This window comes from Coregonus clupeaformis, chromosome 6, assembly GCF_020615455.1.
Source record: "Coregonus clupeaformis isolate EN_2021a chromosome 6, ASM2061545v1, whole genome shotgun sequence".
NCBI classification, from domain to species: Eukaryota; Metazoa; Chordata; class Actinopteri; order Salmoniformes; family Salmonidae; genus Coregonus; species Coregonus clupeaformis.
This window is the reverse complement of record NC_059197.1, coordinates 17,243,425-17,270,189: the sequence shown is the minus strand read 5'-3', so window position 1 is coordinate 17,270,189 and position 26,765 is coordinate 17,243,425. Positions and strand designations below refer to the sequence as shown.

At 43.6% G+C, this 26,765-nt stretch overlaps 1 pseudogene; it reads right to left on the bottom strand.

The window, feature by feature from the left end:
• Positions 1-5,947: 5,947 nt before the first annotated feature.
• On the bottom strand, positions 5,948-26,765 carry LOC121568117 (annotated as a pseudogene).

Below are 26,765 nucleotides of genomic sequence, written 5' to 3'. Positions count from 1 at the left end.
CTAGCCCCGACATTAGGTCCACTTACTACAGGACCAGCAGACACTAGCCCCGACATTAGGCCCACTTACTACAGGACCAGCAGACACTAGCCCCGACATTAGGTCCACTTACTACAGGACCAGTAGACACTAGCCCCGACATTAGGTCCACTTACTACAGGACCAGCAGACACTAGCCCCGACATTAGGTCCACTTACTACAGGACCAGCAGACACTAGCCCCGACATTAGGTCCACTTACTACAGGACCAGCAGACACTAGCCCCGACATTAGGTCCACTTACTACAGGACCAGCAGACACTAGCCCCGACATTAGGTCCACTTACTACAGGACCAGCAGACACTAGCCCCGACATTAGGTCCACTTACTACAGGACCAGCAGACACTAGCCCCGACATTAGGTCCACTTACTACAGGACCAGCAGACACTAGCCCCGACATTAGGTCCACTTACTACAGGACCAGCAGACACTAGCCCCGACATTAGGCCCACTTACTACAGGACCAGCAGACACTAGCCCCGACATTAGGTCCACTTACTACAGGACCAGCAGACACTAGCCCCGACATTAGGCCCACTTACTACAGGACCAGCAGACACTAGCCCCGACATTAGGTCCACTTACTACAGGACCAGCAGACACTAGCCCCGACATTAGGTCCACTTACTACAGGACCAGCAGACACTAGCCCCGACATTAGGTCCACTTACTACAGGACCAGCAGACACTAGCCCCGACATTAGGTCCACTTACTACAGGACCAGCAGACACTAGCCCCGACATTAGGTCCACTTACTACAGGACCAGCAGACACTAGCCCTGACATTAGGCCCACTTACTACAGGACCAGCAGACACTAGCCCCGACATTAGGTCCACTTACTACAGGACCAGCAGACACTAGCCCCGACATTAGGTCCACTTACTACAGGACCAGCAGACACTAGCCCCGACATTAGGCCCACTTACTACAGGACCAGCAGACACTAGCCCCGACATTAGGTCCACTTACTACAGGACCAGCAGACACTAGCCCCGACATTAGGTCCACTTACTACAGGACCAGCAGACACTAGCCCCGACATTAGGTCCACTTATTACAGGACCAGCAGACACTAGCCCCGACATTAGGTCCACTTACTACAGGACCAGCAGACACTAGCCCCGACATTAGGTCCACTTACTACAGGACCAGCAGACACTAGCCCCGACATTAGGTCCACTTACTACAGGACCAGCAGACACTAGCTCCGACATTAGGCCCACTTACTACAGGACCAGCAGACACTAGCCCCGACATTAGGTCCACTTACTACAGGACCAGCAGACACTAGCCCCCACATTAGGTCCACTTACTACAGGAGCAGCCATGGAAGCTCCATCATTCCCCACTGTAGTTCCACCAATCTGTCTTACAGCCTCTACATACGATACATCATGACTGATCCTATATCTCTGAGCCTCTCTCTGCACCTGGCATCCACCAAATGCTGCACTGAGTTGTGATCCGAGTTGTGTGGCATGGAGCACCTGCTCCCTCTGGGCGGAAGAAACACAAAAAACATCACAAGTCCACTTTGGGTTACCTTCACCCATTTAACAGTACCCAACTTCAAGTTCTGACTGGGCACTGTTACTGGGAGGCTGAGTGTAGTGGGAAAGGGTTTCATGTTAGTGTGGCATATAAAGACATGGTAAAAAGGCCATAACTGTTTGCTTGGTTAAAATGACAAATTCTGGAGCCTGAGACTCCTCAAACTCTCATTTCTGGCACAATAATGAAAGCAGTCATACCTGCGTGTTGGGGTGCATCTGAAAAGCACTACCTCGTCTCCTCTGACACATTGACCCACCGGCACACATTCCACTCCACCTTCACTAAACCCCTCTATCCAGCATTTTCAGTCAATGACTATTCATCAGTGTCCATGTGCTAGGTCTAGAATTGGCCTAGAGATTGGGAGTAAAGGAGGATGATGTTGAATGTTTACTAATAAACTGCTGTCCTCCTGAGTCCATGACAGAGATGGAGTCAAGACCATATCCAGTTTAAGGGTGATCAGTTGGCCCGAGAAAATACATGGAAATACTCATCATTTTCCATAATGGTTTGAACATTTCAGTGTTCTGAACGACCTCCATTCTCAACGTGTTTGTATCTCTGAGGTCTCACTGTTCATAACATTTCAAGCTTTTAACCCCAAACCACCACACCTCTAACCCCTGCAGGTATGGGGATAGAGAGAGAGAGCACACCTAGATAGAAGTCGACATACGAAGTCAGCCATGCTTGACTTGCACCGCACCATCTGTCTCCCTCCAACGTTTTATGCGATACCAGGAAGAGAGGAGGCGAGACTTCAGCATAGGGAAGAGGCTGGATTAATTCAAACAGACATCTTGTTAAGACTACAGCTCTTCTCCAAGGTAATGGTCTGCTGGGTATTTTTGCCGCATAGTGGATAGACAGAAGGAAGCAGACTAACTATGTTGCTGCTGTGAGTTGGAAGAAGGGAGAGGGGGTATGGTGTGAGGTGCTAGAGTGTCTCGGCTTAACCTTCTCTATTTCACAGGGATCCCAATGAGTCCCCCGCAACGCCGGTGCCATTTGGACTTCTAACCCCTTTTAAACATTGTGTGTTTGAGCTACAGACTTCTGGGTTGTACCATTGGATTAGTCCATTTCTTCTGCACCAGCTTTGTCTTTGTGATTAATGGGGCTGGGCCCATTTGGCGGATCCCGAAGGGGCCCAGGGCTGGGTCTTTTACAAAAAGTCTGTAGAGTTCTCTAAAAGCTATCTACGAAAAGCCGACTCTCACGAACACGCACATGTAACATGTTTTGCACTATGACGCTCACAAGCTACATAAGCAGTTAGAAGGTAAGGTGTTCAACTACATAGAAGATCATAGGAAATCCAAGGATATATGTCTATAATACTGTAATAAGATCATAGTTGATGTAATAAACTACACACAGTTGTCACTGACTAGTTGGGATATTAATTTCCCACTGAGCAAACAATTTCTGTATGTACAGCATTCATAGAAATTCATTTTTAAAACAGGTTTTTGCTTTGTCAAAAAAAATTAATTGTCAAATTGTTTAGTGTTCTACTTATAGCCCTGGTTGTCCTGAAAATAAAATGGTAAAACACTTTGTGAGGCTAAATATAAAAGGTCTGGACATGCAGATAAATGAAAGGCAGATAAATTAAAAGCCGATTTTTGTTGGGATCTCAGGACTGATAGGGTTAATAGCCTTTTCTCTGTGCTGACATTTATGGAGACAGCTGTTCATTAAATCGCGCCAATCTACACAATAGAGGATTCACCACCCTCTCAGTTTATAATACAGATTTTGTCCTTGCTTTAAAGTGCTGTCTTATGCAGCTTCTAAGCTTTTTAAGGAGCACTTAAACAATCTTAGATCATGTTCTTTCCCTTTTCATCCTTGCCTACTCTCTCAGATTTCTACAGGGCAGAGTAAAATCCAATTGATAAATTGTGACAGGAGGCCAATTCAGCCTGTCTAATGATGAGGAATGGGCCATGTTCTCAAAGGCTTCTCCAGTCAATTACTGCTAGATAACTCAGCTATGGGTCTTCACACAGTATAGCTCCTCTCGGTTATGTATAAAATAGGCTAGGTCTATTCCTTATTCCATGTTTAGACACAGCTACTATCAGATTCACTCCAGACATGTTAAGGATAGCTTCAAACATGTCTTTCAGACTCAAATGTACCATCTCTTGTGCCTCACTGAAGGACATATCCATAGTACCATTCTCTCAATGTAAAGACCTGCATAGCACCACAGAGACAATGAGCGATGACCAGGGAGAGAGCACACAATTGAGTTTCTCATCCAAAGCAAGTCAGACCTTGGGCAACAGGCACACAACAGTCATACAGTACGCCTAGGGGACAGTAGGGACACCGTGCTCTTTAGTGTCCCTAGAGGATGCCAGGTGACACTACTGCTCCAATGGGCTACCTGCATTACTGCACATGGGTAAAAGGTACACAATGCCACCAAATAGACTAGACGCAGGGGTATTCAACTCTTACCCTACGAGGTCCAGAGGCTGCTGGTTTTCTGTTTTACCTCAATTAAATTGCACCCACCTGGTGTCCCAGATCTAAATCAGTCCCTGATTAGAGGGGAAAAGGCAGTGGAATTGGCTTCGATGTCCAGATTAGAGTTTGAGGGGACTAGAGCAACAGCATACAGTCTTTCAGTTTTCTTTATTAACTGAAAAGGGTCATTGTCAAATGTTATAAGGCACATATTTTCGCACCCGCACAGATGTCATACTGAGCGACTCAAGTCAGTTGTCAATAGCTTAAAAAGGTACAAAGTGTGTAGCGCTGGGATTGTACATGGAATACAACAATGGTAACATTATGTTCTCCTGTGACATTCACAATCTGTCCAGTACAAACACCACATTCAAATCAGGACAAAATCCTGAGTTGCATTCAACTATTCAAACAGACAGGACCAATTGCTGGCATGTTAAAATACATTTCTTTTTTTTCAAATCACACATTTGTGGATGTATACATACTACAGACATAGCTTGGACTGCTGGCCTTTGTCATGTGACCGTAATCTTAAAAACACATTGCTCAACAATGGCAGTAGATTAATATTGTCACACTTTAATTAAATGCTTCTTGAACCTTTCGCCTGATTAAAACACATCCCCCAGGTCAAACTTGGCAAGCTGTGCCCTGAAAGACCTTTTGTAAACAGGAAATTAAAACTCTTTAAGACAGCACCAGAGCCAACATGAATCCTACCGTCGTTAGAGTGATTGATAGAAATGTAATGCAGTGTTTCCCAACCCTGGTCCTCCAGTACCCCCAACAGTACACATTTGTTGTAACCCTGGACAAACCCACCACATTCAGCTCATTGAGGGCTTGATGATTAGTTGACAAGTTGAATCAGGTGTGCTTGTCCAGGTTTACAATAAAAATGTGGACTGTTGGGGGTACTCGAAGACCAGGGTTGGGAAACACTGATGTAATGGATAGAAGTTCTGCCCTTGAGCCAACATGGCTGCCTTAGTTGCCACATATCTTCATCCATCAAAAGGCACCTATGAAGCCACTACTCAATTCTCTCGTGGCAAAACTGCACTTGGGAGGAAGCATCAATTAAGAAATGGCAGGTCCCTGAGGACCACACAGACAGAGACGAGAGACGGATGAGAGCGAAAAGGTGGAATGGAGGTGAGACGATGGGATGAGTGACCAGAAAACAGTTATATGAGGGATGAGTAAGTTAAGCTGGGAGTCAGGGGTAGGGGTGGTTGGGGTCATCCTTTGGGTGCAGCAAGTCTCTGGGTAAACTGGGACCCAGTCCATGGTGGCAGGGCTGGGGCATACATCCCCATCAGGGCCCGGCCATCCTAGAGCAGGTCCCAACTCAATCCCTACCCTTCCCCTTGGCCCAGATCTATTAGATAGGAGCAATATGGTGGAAGCTTTACTACTACACTGCTCAGGGTTCCCCAACGCTGTTCCTGGAGAGCTACCGTCCTGTAGGTTATCTAGCACACCTGATTCTAATAATTAGCTAGTTGATAAGCTGAAACAGGTTAATTAGAAATAGGGTTGCAGTGAAAACCTACAGGAGGGTAGCTCTCCAGGAACAGCGTTGGGGAACCCTGACACTGCTTATACCTATTAAGAACCTACAGACATACTAACATTGAGGGGTTAGGGCCAAGGGGAGGGATGTGGAACCGGCCACTACTCTACGGCCCTGGGCATGGTGGCCACGTAGACAAAGACTACGATGAGCAGCACCACCACAGCCAGCGTGGGTAGAACCACTGTGGCCACCTGCGACCGGGCCTCCTGCATGGCCGCCTTACGCTCCTTCTTGTCCCTGGACGTCTCCTTCTTGGGCTTCCCCTTCAGCTGCCTCATGGTGGTTCCCTCCCTGGGCGGGCACACTGCAGCACTCAGCTAGGCTCAACCAAGTCTCTCAGACAACTCCTGCAGGTGCAGTGACTGCCTCTACAGTTCTGGAGGTGAAGTCGGTGGCGGTCCACTTGCTTACCAACACCACTGGCACGCACCTGTGTCCAGGAAGAGAACATACATTAATTAACATGTTTTCTATCAGACAGTCCGTCAATCACATTATGAACTAAGAATAGTGGGGGTGGTTACCATACTTTACTAGTCAGGCTACGGCTACGTATTATTATTTTACTTTTCCCCCCTTTTTTCGTGATTGGTAGTTACAGTCTTGTCCCATCGCTGCAACTCCCGTACGGACTCAGGAGAGGCGAAGGTCGAGAGCCATGCGTCCTCTGAAACACAACCCTGCCAAGCCTCACTGCTTCTTGACAATGCTCGCTTAACCCGGAAGCCAGCCGCACCAATGTGTTGGATGAAACACTGTACAACTGGCGACCGAAGTCAGCGCTTGGCCCACCACAAGGAGTCGCTAGAGCGCGATGGGACAAGGACATATTGGACAGCCCTCCCCAAACAACGCTGGGCCACCTCATGGGTCTCCCGGTCGCAGCCAGCTGCGACATAGCCTGGGATCGAACTCTGGTCTGTAGTGATGCCTCTAGCACTGCGATGCAGTGCCTTAGACCTCTGCGCCACTCGGGAGGCATTACGGCTATGTATTTTGATTAATTTATTGGTAGCTTGGGTTAAGTCTGACTTGGACTTAAGTGTGAAACAAGAGAACTATATTTCACATTACTAAACCATATCTATATTACACAGTTAGCCAAATCCAAATGAAGGATCATCCTAAACCACAAAAGTGTGGTCAAAAGTGACCGGTTCTGAAATGCTACCCCCCTCTCTGAAGAGAAATGACACCCATCGCTATGGCAACCGAACACAGTGCAGCAGAACCGCTGCACATTTTTGTTGTTACTTAACGTACAAAAAATGTCACTTCAGACTATGAAAATATGTGTTTTCCACAAGACATCTCTTGGATGCTGCATTCCAGGCTACATAAAGTGATGTGGCGTAAATTCCCTCATTGTATTAGATGATGTACTGTGGATTCTGGGAGACTGGTGCAGGCTGAGGCCTATTCTCAATATTCAGCAGTGTCGTAGTGCCTGAAACGTTCTTGGCTGTAGATGGGGGAGTCTGGACCAGTCAGCGGTAGTTCCACACATTCAGATGTATTGGACTACTGCTTTCAGATTGACTAGAGTAGGAGAGCCTCTCCACACAGTCCTTCACATCACAGCAGTGACTGATAGTTAGATCAAAAGGGTCATGTTCAGTAAGAAGAAAACATTTTCAATGTGAATAAAACAGGTAGGCTACTAACTGAATAATGAAAATGGGGAGGTAGGCTACTTACTACCTGAATTTGTCCAACAATAACATCCTTGATTTTCACAGTGTGCCCTATTGAACACAACCCTGGTATTTTCAGATATATATTTTTCAAATAGTGTAAAACTATTTGGTCTAAGTTGCGTCTTTGAGACAACATTAATTTGCTTTGACTCTAGTGATCCATTTGTACATGTGCATTTGCGAGGCACAACAAAAAGAAACCAAGCCAAGCATCAAAACAGTCTCCCTAAATTCCCTTGCGTTACATGCTTCTGTTAGGCCTACAGAAATGCCTATACAAACAAGCTGCATCCCTTGCCAAATCACAAATACAAAATCGGCTGATTGACTGAAGTAGGGAAATATGTGTTCGAACCAAGCCCTTTCCTGTTTCAGCATGACAATGCCCCCGTGCACAAAGCGAGGTCCACACAGAAATGGTTTGTTGAGATCGGTATGTAAGAACTTGACTGGCCTGCACCGAGACCTGACCTCAACTCCATCTAACACCTTTGGGATGAATTGGAACGTTGACTGCGAGCCGGGTATAATCGCCCAACCTCAATGGAAACAAGTCCCCGCAGCAATGTTCCAACATCTAGTGAAAAGCCGTCCCAGAAAAGTGGAGGCTGTTGTAGCAGCAAAAGGGGGGGCAACTCCATATTAATGCCCATGACTTTGGAATGAGATGTTCGACGAGCAGGAGCCACATACTTTTGATCATGTAGTGTATGTGTAACAGGTAGGATACCAAACCACCTGGTGTTCAGCAAGATATAAAGCTTAATTTACAGCGGTTGTCCACACGGGTAAATAATATGTGCACAGCATGTTGTTAATATGAATCCATTTAGTTACCACTTATGTTCATGCAGTCGTAACCCAAGTATTTCACGTTAGCTAGTTCCCCTAGTCTTCGGTTCTCGACAGGAATGCAACCATACACAAGTGTAATTTCATGTAATTGTCTGGTTGATAGTTTGCCTGCCCTCCCCTCCCCTCCCCTGGTAGTTCAACAACTCCTCTACATGTGACCGACTAATATAGGCGATAATGTAATCATTTAGCATCAGGGTATATTTAACTAATTATTAGCCTGATATAGCAACTAGCTACGTTTTAAGAACTTCAACGCCGAAAACATGGTTTCGATTTTCGTGTAACCTAACGATAGCTAACAAGCTTATCCCCTAATGTTAGCTAGCTAGAATTCTGTAGCCAGCCATAACGTTGACGTTGGCTCATACTTGCGCCACCTCTCCCAGTCGAAAATAGAACTAGCTAGCTAGCCAATTAGCGTTACTTTAGAATACTTTTACTTACCTACTCAATTGACAATATCCACGTTTCAAAGTTTTTTTTTCACAAGGGAAATGAAAATATTTCCCCCACCTTGACCTTGTATGCGCTAAGGTTTAGCCCGTATGGTCTCCTGCAGTTTCGCCATGCTTCTGCTACTTACCCCGCAGACTGCCCCTTCTACCTATGTCTATTACCGCGTTCACATACTGGTCAGAACTAGGAAAGTCTGACATTTCCGACTTGCTTCAGCGTTTCCCAAACTCGATCCTGGGGACCCCAATGGGAGCACGTCTTATTTTTTGCCCTACCACTACACAGCTGATTCAAATAATGAACTCTTCATCAAGCTTTGATTATTTGAATCAGCGTTGTAGTGCTAGGGCAAAAACCAAAACATGCACCCATTGGGGGCCCCAGGACCGAGTTTGGGAAACGCTGACTGGTTCAACGCGGCACGTATATACAGTAACTACAACCAGTTAGCAAGTCTGAAGTTTCCTAGTTCCGACTAGTAGATGAACGCGGCATGTGCTCTGAACTCGGGAGATTACGTGGCAAATGGCAATAGAGCTCAGACAGAGGATGAAGCCAAATAGACTCACCAGTGCGCCCTATAGGGCAGGAGAGACATAGCCACTGTTGTACAGAGATGTTTTCCTGTCTTGTACCTGTAGATGGGGGAAAAGGTCCAGTTTTACTAAGCAACAAGTAGGAATGGTTGGTGAGCTGCTCAGGATACGGTAAAGGAACTGGGTAGCCAACATAGTATGTCTCTGTGAATAATTCTGCCTTCAATTATCATAACACACTGACCTATGTTCAAAGTTGTCTTCTAGCCTACTCTTCTTCATCAGGAGTTACCTAACAATCCCCATGGACCCTATTAATCAGGTGTGTTCAAGCACGGCTGGAACAAAAGCATGCACACCAGTGGCTCTCCAGGAAGGTTTGGTACTCAGTTACAGTTCATATAAGAAAATTAGTCAATTGGAATAAATCAATTAGGCCCTAATCTATGGATTTCACATGACTGGGCAGGGGTGCAGCCATAGGTGGACCTGGGAGGGCATAGCCCTACCCACTTGGAAGTCAGGCCCACATACTCGGAAGCTAGGCTCAGCCAATCAGAATACGTTTTTCCCCCAAAAGGGCTTTATTACAGACTAAAATACTCAGTTTCATCAGCTGTCCGGGTGGCTGGTCTCAGCACAAGGGGCACCTGTGTAATGATCATGCTGTTGTATCAGCTTCTTGATATGCCACACCTGCCAGGTGGATGGATTATCTTGGCAAAGGAGAAATGCTTGCTAACAGGGATGTAAACAAATTTCTGCACAACATTTGAAAGAAATAAGCTTTTTGTGCATATGGAACATTTCCGGGATCTTTTATTTCAGCTCATGAAACATTGGCAGCATACATAGCTAAGTGTCACAACAACAGTAGCGGTATTATAGGTAAGAGGTTGATAATTAAAGCTTGTTCAGACCGGTACAGTAGCTAGTTCCACCATGTTGCTTTGAGGAGGGGACAAGAAGCAGGCAGGGTTGCGTGTATATCTGACCCCAGGTAGAGTAGCAGGCTTGTTGGGGACAGAGAGAGGACAGGCAGGGTGAACCTCTCCAATGTGTCTTTCTGCACCTGGCAACCCAGAAGGGTGTTCCCAGCCTGGACACACTCGGACACACTGGCCGCTGAAACACACGTCACCAGGACAGGCATCATTATACTGTGGAATCATGGTGGCAAGGGTGGGCAAAATGTATCTTAAAACACTTGTTCAAAGACAAAATACCACCAACATTGTATTGTGAATGATTATACTCAAAATACAAATATATTTGTCATTTAAGTAATACGGTGGATCCCTACCAGGAAATTGCTTTCACCTAAACAATTTATTTTGAATAAGGGTAGATGAAGGCAAAGAGTTTAGATGCCAGGACTATGAGAGTGAGCTATAGCTACCTTTCTGAGCCTGGATCCATGATACTGCCTTCATGGCCAGAAACTGCCACTCCTCCTGAGCCTCCATCTTGAACCCATAGAGCCATACCAGGGCTAGAACCGTGGCCCACACCTCCTGGTCAACCTGTGTGAGAGAGAGAGACAGACAGAAAGACAGACAGACAGACAGACAGATGCGGAGAGAGAGAGAGACAGAGAGAGTAAGAGAGAGACAGAGACAGACAGAGAGACAGACAGACAGAGAGACATAGACAGACAGACGTAGAGAGAGAGACAGACAGACAGACAGACACAGACGGAGAGACAGACAGACGGAGAGACAGAGACAGACAGACAGACAGACAGACAGGGAGAGACAGAGAGAGACAGACAGAGAGACATAGACAGACAGAGAGAGAGACAGACAGACAGACAAAGAGAGAGAGAGACAGTAAGGGAAAGAGAAAGATGATGAGAAAGAGAGGAAAGAGGCAGAAGAAAAGGATACTGAGACATGGGAATCATGGTGAGATTCAATGCAATGGTCATCATGCCTTTGTCCAGACCTGATGGTCTTTCTACAGAGCATACGTGCAGATACTCTGTGTGAGTTCATACTCTTGCAGCATGTTCATATTGCTGAGTCTCAGTTTATTTCTGTGGACCTACCAGTGCAGGCTTTGGCTTGGCCACCTCCTCCTCAGTCTTCTCCAGCACCTCAGCCAATGCTGGCTCCAGGACCCAGGAACCAGAGGCCTTCTGGAGGGAGATCAGCTGGAGGAGAGGGTCTCTCGCAGGCTTAGATGCTGGACAGTCAAAGTCTGATGGGGTAGGACAACATAATGGTCAGAAACGGTTAAAAATTATCAAACCGCTTACCTTCATACCTCATCCTGAACCCTAATCCTAACCGTTGGAGTAAAATCCTTGTGCTGTGCTTCAGTAATAAAGTCACAATCCAAATAATTTAGGGAGCATCAAACAGCGCAACAAATTGCAAGTATTTGGAATTAGGTTAACACGGACGTTAACGCTTGTCCCAAATTACCTTCTTCATCACATTCTAATACTTCACAAGTATCATAACCTGAAAAACTGTAAATTGGTAATGTTTGTCGTACAGTGCATTAGGAAATTATTCAGACCCCTTGACTTTTTCCACATTTTGTTACGTTACAGCCTTATATGGCGCAGTTTCTATTAATGGAGCGTCATGGCAGTCTTGTCTGTAAGTGGTGTCACATTCCCTTAATGTATCTGACCAAGGCCTGCACACTGTAAACTGTATAAACAGTGTTGTTTTTACCCAGTGTCCTCTGCAGCCTTGAGACTGAAGCTCAGCTGGTTCTCAACAGGCTGCTTGGCTAAGCTGTATTTCACTGTCACTGAGCCCTCTGTGGCCCCTGAGCTCTGATACAGACAGACAGGCAGACAGACAGAACGATAGGGAGAGAGAGAGAGTGTAGTATCTAAACAGTTTATGACTTTGCTGACGTTTGCAAATGGTGTGTTAGAGGAAGTTGACTCAGCTTGCGGAAGCATCTGGAAAGCATTACTATAGGGGCGCCCTAAAACAGAGGAAGTCTGTTATGTGGAGGCCAGGGATTGGTTTATGGGAAAACCACCCATATCATGTTACATATTATAAATACCATGGTTGGAACAAAGGACGGAGAGAATATAACATATTAGAGATTGGGTCAGTTGTTCTCCAGATGTCTGCAGGAGTCTGTAAATTGACACTGAAATCTTTGATGTAATAAACCATTATGATCAAGGACAGTGTCAGCGGAGTTCTTGTCATCACAGCATAATTAGCATCGTTATTTCGATACCACAGAATGGCGACGAGGACCTTTGGGACGTGTTGCGTCTCTCCAGCGTTCCATTCATGAGCTACGAAGTGACTCCCGCTCAAGACGCCGGCACATAAGGTGAGATTTCTCACAATTTTGGCCGCTGGTCGGTTCGTTTGCTTATGTGGGTGTGTGCGCTGAGGAGATGTACCGTTTAAAGACTTATATGTGCACTTTGCTGTTATTTGCTGTGGGATAAGAATCCGTTCTACATTTCTAAATTTAAGGTTAAAATCTTATGAGTCTCTAATAAAAGAGAACGTTTAATAATTGTTAACTATATATGAGCCCCCTGGGAGGACGTTAAGGTTAAAACCTTGTATGAGTCTCTATTAAAAGAGAAAGTTTAATAACTGTTAAAAGACTATGAGCCTACAGGGAGGATTTTAAGAGTGTATAGAGATGTTTTGTAATGGATAAGAAAATAACTATAAATCTGCAGATTAGGATAAGTGAAGTTAAGAAACTTCAAAGTAGGATTTGTGTTCTATGTTCTGTGTTGGTTTGGGAGTTTTGTTAAGTGTTACTGTTTGTCTTTGTTGGAAATAACGGAGGGACAGCTGGTCTGTCTACTTTCTGTTGTTTAGCTTGGAGAGAGCTGCTTGGGAGCTCTTCTCACTCTGAAATCGCACTGGTGAATGAACTGCGCATGTGTGGGATTTTATGAGTTTAGAGTTACGTGGAGCAAATATGCCACTCCCCTGCCTGCACTGAGCTGCTGTGACATGCAGACAGAGAAGGAGGGGGAGACTTACACACAAATAAATTATTCTGTTTGTTAAATCGGCTGTTGTTTAACGATGAAACTATTTGATTGAGATCTATTGAATTTATAAATGAGAGATATGTTGACAGATTAAAAATAAAAATAATTAAATAAATAAATAAAATAAAATGTTATTGCGCTATTTATAATATTCCTGAGTTAAGCTGTTTGCTTATTTCTTAGCGGGAGTGTGAACATAAGTATGTCTAAAAGGGTATTGTATGGTTGAAATAACCCAGTGAGTGCATAAAATACTAAATTATTGTCTGTTCCTTTGTTCTTCTGTCATGTGAGAGACGAGAGGGAGGAGACAGAGAGAGAGAGGAGGTGCTGACCAGTGCGTCACGCGACAGTGTGTGCTGCCCTGGATCCAGTCCAATCAAGGCCAGTACTGTTCTGTTCACAAAACTTACCTTCCCATACAGGATATTGTGTGTGTCTATCATATTTCATGTTGTGACAATTTGACAGGGACTTGGCAACAGACTGATCAATTGATGTAATTAAGAATTGAACATTGGAGTTTTTTGTGCATGAGTTGGTTTGATTAGAGTTGAGTTGGAAATCCAGCACTGACATTATTCTGTAAAATTAAGGTAATTGGGTGCTTATTAAGCAATTGGTTTGTGAGTGCTGTAGTGTTGCTGGATTACAGGTCTTTCTTTTTTGGATTGCTCTGAAGTTGACTACTTTCCTTTACTTTTCCTGATCGGATGTGGTAAGATTGCCACTAATCAATAATTTGGTAAAATATAATAAAATAAAAATAAATTTATAAATTAGGAGGGAAACATAAGCTACATAGTCTAAAGTATTTTTTGGTTGACAAATTAATTGGTTTAAAATAATAATAATAATAATAATAAAACAATTCACAATAAAGGAATATAAAAGAGTTGTTACAATGGGGAAAAAGGACATCAAAACTATGAAAGTAATTACTCCTGTTGATGTAGTAGAAAATAGTAATCCTCTAGTTAATGGTATTGCAAGGTTATCTGGAAAATGGAATAAACGTTGGCCTGACATTGAACAACCATGGCCAGTGGAAGGGACTCTTAACCCTGACGTCATCAACATAATGAAAGTGCTTGTGTCGATTTATAAGGCAGATCAAAAGAAGGGAAAAAAAAGGGAACAACGTAAAGAAGAGACAAAGAGAGCTGGGTGTTCTTAAGCTGTTTGAAAATGAAGGACAAAAACTGATAAAAGATACCAAAGATAAAAGAAACAGACGTATAGAGAAAATGGCAAAAGAGGTGAAGGTGACAGAAAAACTAAAGGCAGAAGTCAGTACACCTTTCTCACATACGGATTCAGCAAAAAGACCCCCACCTTACGAGGAAGAAGTAGAGTTTAAGGACGTCTATCCTCAGCTTCCAGTGATCATTCAGGAGGGTGATTATTGCATCAGAGATGAAGATGAACAAATAATAGAGAGAGGACAAGCAGAAATGACCATAAAGATGAATCCAAACTCCAAAAGTAAGAAGAAAACGAGATGTCTGGAAACTAAGGGTGGAGTGAGGTTCAGGAGGATGGAACTTGAAGATGATGATGATGATGATCAGAGTGATTCAGAAGAGATCATGGGTGGATATGACCCTGTGATCAGACGGAGGTTGGCCAGAGCGGAAAGAAGGGGTGATGGAAGTTGGAAGAAGAAGAATACAAGAGATTCGAGTTCTGATGAAAGTGAAGATGAAGACAGCGATAAAGATTTGGAGATTAAAGGTGCTTCATATTCAAGAGGATTTTATCCTACAATGATTAGCACAGAAGAAATAGGAAGAGATATAGACCGATGCGTATCATGCCTGTATAAGGCCAATAATTTAGAAGAAGTAAGAGAACTGGAAGAACAACTCAAGAAGCTGAAGATACAGAAGAAATAACTGCTGAAAAAAGGATCCCAATAATTGGAGAAGAAGTATACATTGAGGCCAAGGAAAGAGAGCACAAGTAAGAAGATGATGCCAGTGATAATTCGAGGACAGAACCTGGAGTATAAACCTTTGCAGAATACTGATATGTCAGATATAGTTGAGCAGCTGCCTACTCTTCAAGATGGAGCATATCCTTGGATTTCAAAATTGGAAGAAATTACGGTGGGAACACAGTCTGCCATAGGAGACATTAAGAGACTTTTGGCTAATCTCCTTGGGATTCCAGAGATGGAATGAAATTTTGTGCTGGACTTAATCGATATGTGGGGACTGCGGTGAATGATCCTGAATTGTTGGCTGCAAGTAGAAATCGGCAGTGGAGAGCACTTAAAGATACGTTTCCAACAAATGTGCATCCTGACAACATTCTGATTGACCCACTAGGACAACAAGAAAATCTGAGAGCCTATGTGTCAAGCGTTCATCAAGTGTGGAGAAATATTACCGGAAATGATCCAGATGTGAGTCAAATTGAGCAGTCAATTTTGAGAGCTAAACTGCAGATGGGACTGCCCTCACCAGTAAGGAGCAAACTGGCAGAGGTGGTTGGACTTGGAAGCATGACAAAAGGTGTCTATACAGATCACATAGCCCATCAAGTGGATCTGTACCGGAAAAAGGAACACAACCAGAAAGAACAGGACCAAGAAATCTCAGAAAACTCAATCAAATACAACTGGTGGAGAATAAGAAGGAGAAGAAACAAGCTTTGGTTATGCAGAATCAGTGTGCACCAAGTCAACGATCACTGCCACAGCTTCAACCGGACCAGTTCCAACCGCAATTGTACCAGCCACCAATAGCAGCACCAGTTGTTTCATATCCACAGCCAGTTTCTGGACAGACACAGAATTGGAGAGGAAGAGGATGAGAAGGCTTAGGAAGAGGAAGAGGAGGAAGATTTAAGCCATACTTCCAGCAATCTTCAGAAGTGTGTTATAATTGTGGACAGGTTGGTCACTTTGCCCGTGAGTGTAATGGGCCAGGAGGAAACACCAGAGGGAATTTCAGAGGAAGATACAGGGGCCAGTCAAGATCATCTGGAGGACAGGTGAACCCTTATAGGGGCCCGGAGAAAGGATTCTAGGGGTGCCCAGAAGATCCGAAAAGGGGGTGTCAGCTGGTAGCATCAGGACCGGAAAAAGATCCAACAATTGAGGTGAAAATAAACAACTGACCATTGGAAGTGATGGCGGATAGCGGAGCTGCTTTTACCTGTGTTCGGCCTGAAGATGCTACACATCTCCCTATGTCCAATCAACTAATTAGGACAATCGGATTTGAGGGAGTGAAACAGCGGATTCCTCTTACGGAACCAATTGAGCTCTGCTATATAAATCTGAAAATTACAATACCCATACTGGTATCAGAACATACACCTATTGCGTTGTTGGGAAGAGATGCATTGTGTAAGTTGAACTGTACAATAAAATGTACACCAGACGGCTGTCTGGTAGAAGTGCCAAAGGAAAAGGTTGACCAATTGTTGATGATGACAGAGATGGATTCTTCTTCAGTATTCTGGTTTGGAAATCTCAGTGAAGATTTTTTGAAGCAGGCTAAGATATGGGAGAAATTCATTGTGGCAAATATGCCAGATGCGAGGCTTCCGGAATATCCATTTCATTGTACGCTCAAGTATTTCAAGAATGCTGCCCAATCGAACTCAGAGGAATGGTTGAGTCATCAACCAAAGAAAGTTCAACTCAGCTCATGTTGCATAATTTTAGGACCACAAGGAGCAGCTATGAAGATAAACACAGACGATTATCTGGATAAAGAATTTGAGATTGAGAAGAGTGTGCCACATGTGACCTTGTTGGTTTCTGAAGACTATGAGCAGAAGCAAATAAGAGAAATGATGACAGAAGCAGAGAAAGCTGTTTTCGTACCGATGAAAGAGAATTTGGCGATTTGGAGGAGTGAAGATCAGCGATTTCTCAAAATCATGATTTCGGCTCAAGGACAAGGCGAGCCACAAGCTGTACGCATGACACATGAATCTATTTGCAGTGTGAAGATGGATTCAGAACCTATGAAAGAGGAGATGTTGCAACAAGTTCCAGAATGTTTGTGGTCTCAACACAGTACCGATATTGGACTTGTGAAATCAGCCCAACTGGTGAAAGTTGAACTTCGACCAGGAGCCAGACCTCCTTGGAAGAATCAGTATCCATTGAAAGATGAAGCAATCCAAGGGATCGAACCACAAATTGAAGGACTTTCGAAAGCAGGTGTTTTAAGGACAACAAAAAATCCTCAGGGTAACACACCTTTGTTGCCTGTGAAAAAACCAGATGAAACTTATCGTGTGGTTCATGATTTGAGAGCAGTGAATGAGGTAGTGACTGACTTTCCAGCAGAAGTGCCAGACCCGCATACCTTGTTAGCCCAAATTCCTTTTTTAGTGTTCCACTTAGTGTAGAAAGTCAGGGTTTATTTGGGTTCACATATAAGGGACAATTCTATGAGTACAGTCGTTTGCCACAGGGGTACAAGCATAGCCCCCATATTTTCAATAAAGTACTGAAGGATGATTTGGTAGGGATAGATCAGATATTGCAAAGCACTGTCATTCAGTACGTAGATGATATAATTATCTGCTCACAGAATAAGGAAACATGTCATAGAGACTTTTCTATGGGGTTGAGATCTGTAGACTGGCTAGGCCACTCCAGGACCTTGAAATGCTCCTTCGTTGCCCGGGCGGTGTGTTTGGGATCATTGTCATGCTGAAAGACCCAGCCACGTTTCATCTTCAATGCCCTTGCTGATGGAAGGAGGTTTTCACTCAAAATCTCACGATACATGGCCCCATTCATTCTTTCCTTTACACGGATCAGTTGTCCTGGTCCCTTTGCAGAAAAACATCCCCAAAGCATGATGTTTCCACCCCCATGCTTCACAGTAGGTATGGTGTTCTTTGGATGCAACTCAGCATTCTTTGTCCTCCAAACACGACGAGTTGAGTTTTTACCAAAAAGTTATATTTTGGTTTCATCTGATCATATGACATTCTCCCAATCCTCTTCTGGATCATCCAAATGCACTCTAGCAAACTTCAGACGGGCCTGGACATGTACTGGTTTAAGCAGGGGGACACGTCTTGCACTGCAGGATTTGAGTCCCTGGCGGCGTAGTGTGTTACTGATGGTAGGCTTTGTTACTTTGGTCCCAGCTCTCTGCAGGTCATTCACTAGGTCCCCCCGTGTGGTTCTGGGATTTTTGCTCACTGTTCTTGTGATCATTTTGACCCCACGGGGTGAGATCTTGCGTGGAGCCCCAGATCGAAGGAGATTATCAGTGGTCTTGTATGTCTTCCATTTCCTAATAATTGCTCCCACAGTTGATTTCTTCAAACCAAGCTGCTTACCTATTGCAGATTCAGTCTTCCCAGCCTGGTGTAGGTCTACAATTTTGTTTCTGGTGTCCTTTGACAGCTCTTTGGTCTTGGCCATAGTGGAGTTTGGAGTGTGACTGTTTGAGGTTGTGGACAGGTGTCTTTTATACTGATAACAAGTTCAAACAGGTGCCATTAATACAGGTAACGAGTGGAGGACAGAGGAGCCTCTCAAAGAAGAAGTTACAGGTCTGTGAGAGCCAGAAATCTTGCTTGTTTGTAGGTGACCAAATACTTATTTTCCACCATAATTTGCAAATAAATTCATTAAAAATCCTACAATGTGATTTTCTGGAATTCTTTTTCTCATTTTGTCTGTCATAGTTGACAGACACACTCACACTCCATAAAGATTTGTTCATATTTCATATAAATGTATTTACACTCCATAGAAAAATGTGTTTACTCTCCATAAATTTTGGTTCATTGCTAAAGTTACTCAATAAGAAAAAATTGTTATTTGTCATAATCCTATTATTTTTGTTTTCGAGACTTAATTAGTCTCGAAGGGGGGAAATATGTAGTATCTAAACAGTTTATGACTTTGCTGACGTTTGCAAATGGTGTGTTAGAGGAAGTTGACTCAGCTTGCGGAAGCATCTGGAAAGCATTACTATAGGGGCCCCCTAAAACAGAGGAAGTCTGTTATGTGGAGGCCAGGGATTGGTTTATGGGAAAACCACCCATATCATGTTACATTTTATAAATACCATGGTTGGAACAAAGGACGGAGAGAATATAACATATTAGAGATTGGGTCAGTTGTTCTCCAGATGTCTGCAGGAGTCTGTAAATTGACGCTGAAATCTTTGATGTAATAAACCATTAAATCATGGACAGTGTCAGCAGATTTCTTGTCATCACAGCATAATTAGCATCGTAATTTCGATACCACAAGAGAAAACAAGAGAAGAAGAAATACAGGGTTTTGAGTTAAACTTACCAGTGTCTTTTTGGGGCACTCTTCTTAGAACATTGACATGCTGTATTTAAAAAAATATGAACACATAACAGTAGAAGGGGAAGAGGTAGAGAGTTCATTATTTTCATATGAGGGAATAAGGAAATCCTCACTTTATGCATACGCACGCACGCCACACACACACTCTTACTTTGTGCTGCATCCTGTCCTGTCCTGTGATAAACTGTGCGTGCCCTCCGCCCTGCTTGGCCACCCCAGAGATGAGAGCAGAGCTGGCCCCCTCCCCGATCCCAAAGGAGAAGCACCTGGCAGGGACACACCCAGGAAACAGTATTATTGTTGTTGTTGTTGTCACACCAAAATAAGGCTATCAACACCAAAATAAGGCTATCAACCAAATCACTATCGCTGGTACCATTTTCTTGTGCTTGTGGGCTGACTGAATTAAAACATAACTGTAAAGGAAGAATAATCAATACAAAAGGTTTTTTTTTTCTCACAGGGTAAAAAAATAAAAAAACAACTACAGAACTCTTCCACACTGCTGCCCGCAAACAGCTTGGATAGGTTTACTTTAGATTGGGTTTAACAATGAATATTTTGAGTCAAAAAGACCAGTGGTTAGAACGTTGTAGACAAAGTTTCCAGACAGGTGCAATGGCCTCTGTAACAAACTCTCTATTAAAACCAGTTAGTACAATTATTTCAGGTGGGAGGTAACAGAGTTAGCTATGGGAGCCCTGCCCCAACTAGATACTGATAGTGAAAGCAGTGCTTGTGGGCCCACCTGTGAGAGCCAGGACTTCCTTGGTGTTCCACACCTCACCGTCAGTGAACAAGAAGAGCTGAGGACGACAGAGAGGGTATGTTCATCATGTTCATCAACGTTAAAAAATGTACATGCAGCCCTGAAGTATACAGAGTATATTTCCCCAGTAACCAAAAACACAGGTCTATTTCCAATCCCAGTAAGAAAGGCATGGTACTATAAATACCACACACTCAAAATATACTGTTTGGTTGTGTGTAACTCTGTAACTAAACATGCCATTGGTTGGGTGTAACACTAACTAAACACGCAATTGGTTTGGTGTAACTCTGTAACTAAACATGCCATTGGTTGGGTGTAAGTCTGTAACTAAACAGGCCATTGGAGTGAACATACAGTACATGTGATTGTAGTAATGGAAAGGTGGGAGGAGTTTCATGTGTTTCAGGAGGAACCTGTGTGAATTACAGTGTGTGTGTGTGGGTGTGGGTGTGTGTGTGTGTGTGTGCTTGTCTATAAGGTATGTATAAGGCGTATGAGTAGGCTGTGTTAGTTACCTGTCTGGGCTAGTCAGGGAGGCAGGGCTGGCTGTAGATATGTCTTAAAGGCTGGAGGATCTCTGTACCTCCCAGGTCAGCCCTCATTCCCTTCAACTTCTGCAGAGCCTCATCCATAGTCTTCTGGCTGTACTCCACACTCTTACTGACATCCAGATAGACAAACACACACAAGGTCAAAGGGTCATCACCACAACATATTACAGACCCAAGACATGGACATTTTAATATTTCCCCTACCTGCTGCAAATGATTAGAAACATTAACTGTCAAACACTGTCACTGTTTACCTTTGGATTTGGATTACCTGGTGCAACATACATGATAAAACCCTAGAATGACATAGCTTAATGTGTTTGTAAAAAACTGAACTCTTCAGACACTGACTTGAACTGATTGAAACGGGGGTTGGAAGGAGAGAACACTCATGGAAAGAAGGACTTATAAATGTTCCCAAAGCCGATGATGTTGAAATAGCAGCCCATTGGCAGGCTTTTCAGCAAGAGCAGCAGAGTATCCTGCAAGAGAGAAATTCAACAAATGTCTTTACTCTTCAATAAACCATATTGCATAAAGTCTCAAAGAACTAGTATTCTACAGAGTAGACACTTTGTGTACTGAATTTCACACCAAACTACCTCTTGGTGAATCTTGTACAGATTGAGATGTTCATTTACTAGTACAGGGTTGTGTGTGTGTGTGTGTGTGTGTGTGTGTGTGTGTGTGTGTGTGTTTGCAGTGTGTGTGTATACCCTGGCCCTGAGCCCCAGGTCCATAGTGAATGGGGCGTTCCATGCTGCCAGAGCAATCCACCACGAACAGAAACTCCCCGTGTGAGGTCATCGATGACATCACATCGTTGGGGAATGCTGGGTACAGGCTCAACATGACCACTGGGTCGCCCATCAGAGAGCCTGGGAAGGAGGGAGGGAGGGAGGGAGGGAGAGAGACAGAGAGAGAAGAAAGAAAGATAGAGAGGAGAGAGAGAGACCCACAAATTAGCATGTTTTTGTTCCAGCCCAGCACTTCCACCTTTCAACTCAACAACTCACCAAGACCTTGATTCATTCAATCAGATGTATTAAAGCTGGACTGGAACTAAAGCCTGCACCACCCCCTGTGGGTCTCCAAGAGCAGGACTGAACACCACTGCGCTATGGGACCAGCTGCTGGTTCCCAGTCACAATGCTGCCCACAAGGTTTTTACTTTGTTTTGGACTGCCCGATGACGTATTACTGGTTTGTGTCTCTCTATACAGGTGTCCATGTTCTTACCCTGGGGTTGGTAGCGGGGGTTGAGCACGGCGGGCAGGCAGAGCCTCAGGCCTTCGTCAGCCTGTACAGCCAGCTCTGTCACATAGTCCAGGCTGACAGAGGCCTTCTCCCCTGGAGGCAGACTACCTACACTCAGCTTGAACACATCCGGGCTCTCATCACTCTCCTCCAATAGGAAGGCCTGCTGGCCCGAGCTCAACGAATCATCATACTGCTCCTGCATCTGAGGGGGGGGACAGAGGAACTCAGGGACGCATCATCAGCTGGAAGTACCAGTGACTTGCTCAATACGGAAGAGGTCAGATGACCGGATGCTACGCTACAGGACTGTTTTGCTAGCACAGACTGGAATATGTTCCGGGATTCATCCAATGGCATTGAGGAGTATACCACCTCAGTCACCGGCTTCATCAATAAATGCATCAGCGACGTCGTCCCCACAGTGACTGTACGTACATATCCCAACCAGAAGCCATGGATACAAGCAACATCTGCACCGAGCTAAAGGCTAGAGCTGTCGCTTTCAAGTAGCCGGAGACTAATCAGGATGCTTATAAGAAATCCCTCAGACGAACCATCAAACAGGTAAAGCGTTAATACAGGACTAAGATTGAATCCTACTACACTCGTTCTGACGCTCGTCGGATGTGGCAGGGCTTGCAAACTATTATGGACTACAAAGGGAAACCCAGCCGCGAGCTGCCCAGTGATGCGAGCCTACCAGACAGGCTAAATGCCTTTTATGCTCACTTTGACGCAAGCAACACTGAAGCATGCATGAGAGCACCAGCTGTTCTGGATGACTGTGTGATCCCGCTCTCCATAGCCGATGTAAGCAAGACCTTTAAACAGGTCAACATTCACAAGGCCTCAGGGCAAAACGGATTACCAGGACGTGTACTCAGAGCATGCGCAGACCAACTGGCAAGTGTTTTCACTGACATTTTCAACCTCTAACATAATTGTAAAAGGGTTTTCTAATGATCAATTAGCCTTTTAAAATAATAAACTTGGATTAGCAAACACAACGTGTCATTGGAACACAGGACTGGTGGTTGCTGATAATGGGCCTCTGTATGCCTATGTAGATATTCCATAAAAAATCAGCCGTTTCCAGCTACAATAGTCATTTACAACATTAACAATGTCTACACTGAATTTCTTATCAATTTGAAGTTATTTTAATGGACAAAAAAATGCTTTTCTTTCAAAAACAAGGACATTTCTAAGTGACCCCAAACTTTTGAATGGTGGTGTATCTAAAAATATTTTCCTTCAAGTATTTTTATTATAGAGAGTACTACTGCAACTGTCTCCACTATAACAACAAAAATACTTAAATACATGTAATTTTGACCTTTAAACATTTAATTGAAATACTGTAGAATTCAATTCATTCCTATGGAGGACTGCTACTACTGGGGAGATACATAGCATCAGCAATCCAGGGTTTATATTCAGTGCATTCGGAAAGTATTCAGACCCCTTCACTTTTTCCACATTTTGTTACATTACAGCCTTATTCTAAAATGGATTAAATTGTTCCCCCCTCCCCTCCCCCCATCATCAATCTACACACAATACCCCATAATGACAAAGCAAAACCAGGTTTTTAGATTGTTTTTCAAATGTATAAAAAAATAAAACATATTTAATCAATTTTAGAATAAGGCTGAAACGTAACAAAATGTGGAAAAAGTGAAGGGTTCTGAATACTTTCCGAATGCACTGTACATCTTTGGTAACAACAAGGGCCGTCGCCAGAACTAATCAGTTGGATTGGCATTTTATTTCTATGGGGGGGTCTCCTATGTATGCACGCGCTTTATAGTAAAGACATGTAATTTAACTATACAAATGTATTACATTTGAATGTGGAATGAACACAAGCAGTCATTATGTTTTCATTTGATTGTCAAACAAATCACTTCAAAATGTAGGTTACATTTGCGCGTTTGTCCAAAATTATTCCAGCATCTGAAATGTGAACCCGTCAACTTTCTTTCAATTCGAAAGTGGCTGAAACCTTATCTGAAGCTAGGTTTCCATCCAATTGGTGACAGATTTTAATGCGAATATTCTAAAAACAGCGTAAAGAAAATATGCAAATTTCCTCACCAGTGGTGTGTTTCCACCAAACGGACTTGTAGCGGATAAAAATCAGTGCGTGATGACGTAGTGCACACCACCCAAACATTTTTTTTCTTAAGTTTTCATGTACTGAATAAAAATTGAAAGTTCAATGTGTTTCCATCGTATTTTCAAATCTACCGATAGTTTAGTCAGAACAACTATTGCATTAAATAGCAAATGTGCCTCCTCTGGTCTTAGCGCGTGCGCTCTAACAACAGCTCGCAGATACAGTGCGGGTAGCCTGTACGGTAGGCTAGTCTACATGATGAGATTATTATGGATAATATTTTGATTTGTCAAATGGCAGCTAAGCATTGATCATCATGTTTAAGAACCTCGATATTTATTGAAAAGGAGCATCAAGATCACCTTGCACATTCACCACCCTGTGAAGTTCATCACAACCTTCATCTGTAGTGTGGTATCTGAACAATTTATGACTTTGCTAATGGTTGCAAATGGTCTTAGAGGATGTTGACTCAGCTTAAGGGGAGCATCTGGAGAGTAGTTCTATAAGGGCACCCTAAAGCAGAGGAAGTCTGTTGGGTGGAGTCCTGGGATTGGTCTATAGGGGAAAACACCCATATCAGGTTACATAGGATATATACTATGGTTTGGGACAAAGGACAGGGAGAATAACATATTAGAGATTGGAGCCGGTTATTCTCCAGATATCGGCAGATATCTGTAAATTGACGCTGTAATCCTTTGATATAAATACACCTTTATAATCAAAGTACAGTGTCAGCGGATTTCCTTGTTCTCACAGCATAATTAGCATCGTTTTCTCGACACTACATAATGTCGCCGAGGATGCCCACTCTGCGAAACCACAGTAGCCTAATAAACTGCATGGTTTCCCGAGTCATAGTGGGAGGACCACAAACCATATCATCTTGTGACTCAAAGTTTACTTCGATATGATTGTTATTATATCAATATTTGTGCAAAAAGGAGTTTCCGCCACCATTTCTCGCATAATTAATTTTACAGACCCAAAAAGATCCCACCATGTCAAACGAACAAATGATCTGTCGGCAATTATAAAAATGTGCCGAAACTACCTTTTTCCATCACAGCTGTCATGATTTTTATCAATAAGACATGAATAACTTTACTTGCACAAAAACTATGGATGGAAACGATCTGAGATTGATGCGTCTTTTTTATTTGGACAGGAAGGGAGGTATGGTAGGGCGGGCCCATAATGCCGGCCCTGGTAAGAACATTTGTACTAACATGTTATTGATTGGTATTAACATGAAATTAACCCGAATCCTGCTGTTAATGATACTTCTGTGGATTTCAAAAATGTCAACAGTTGCATTTGTCTCGTTGTTGACTTGTCATTTCTCCTCACCTTCTGTTTCTCCTGAACTTCAGCCACCACCTCAGTCTGTCCTATCTTGGCGCTGAACCTGCAGACAGCAGCCTCTCCTGGCAGAGGGAAAACAAAGATGGCCTCCAGAGGGCTTTCCTCCTGGTTCTCATACTGCAGAGTGGAGCTCACAGTGGCCACATGCCCCTGCACACTCACCTCCACAGCAATACTCTTGAGAGGCACTGAGAGCGGGAGGGAGGGATGGAGGGATGGATGGATGGATGGATGGAGAGAGGGATGGAGGGAAGAGAGAACTGACGATGACATCGTTTGGGAACCACTTAGAGATAGTAAATGTGATTGATAGCTCATCTGATGGAAATGTTTAATTTATTGAAAACTATATAAAATGTGGTGGAAAGTTCTGAAGTATCTCTTTAATAAATAAAGATAAACTAGATACTGATGAGAGCTCATGTCTGGGAGAAGGACGAAACACACAGACATGGAGGGAAACAATCATTTCTGCTTTCAAACAGTACCTGGTTCATTCTTGACAGTTACCAATCCACAGCAGTTCACCATTTTGGCACCTGAATGGGGAAGTCAGGTGCCATATTAATGTCCTCTTACCGGCATCTTACCACGAAACAAGCACTTTTCACATCACTTTGATTAAGTTAATTGGTGTGTAACAGTAAACAGTAAAAAATCTTAATATGCCAAGTGCTTATGATGAATTGTTTTATAAAGGCAGCCACCGAATGCAACTACTGACAGTAGGATGAGGGAGGTTTATATAACCATGTTGGTATATGCACCGTAACTGCTGGTTGCTGATAAAGAATATTGCTTTGTACTTTGTACTGTTAGGTTCTAAATAAACAGAGTAAAAAACGAACGGACAACTAGTCATATAATATTGGTCTTCCCAGAACATATTTCCTCATACAACAGTTGCTTTGTGCAAAAAGAGACATTACCAAGCCTGAAGTTCTTGTGAACAATAAACAATGAAATGATCAGCAGCCTGACGCAATAATGTCAATCTCTGTCCATTGTCCATCCAGCATAACCTCTGGTTGAACTAGTCATAGAGATCCTATTAAATGATTCTAATGCCTAAACTAGTGAAATAGGATGGAATGCAATAGTCAATAGTGGATGATTTTAAGTCAGGAGGTAGGCCTACCTGGCACCTGGAGGGTGCTGGTCAGGTATTTCAT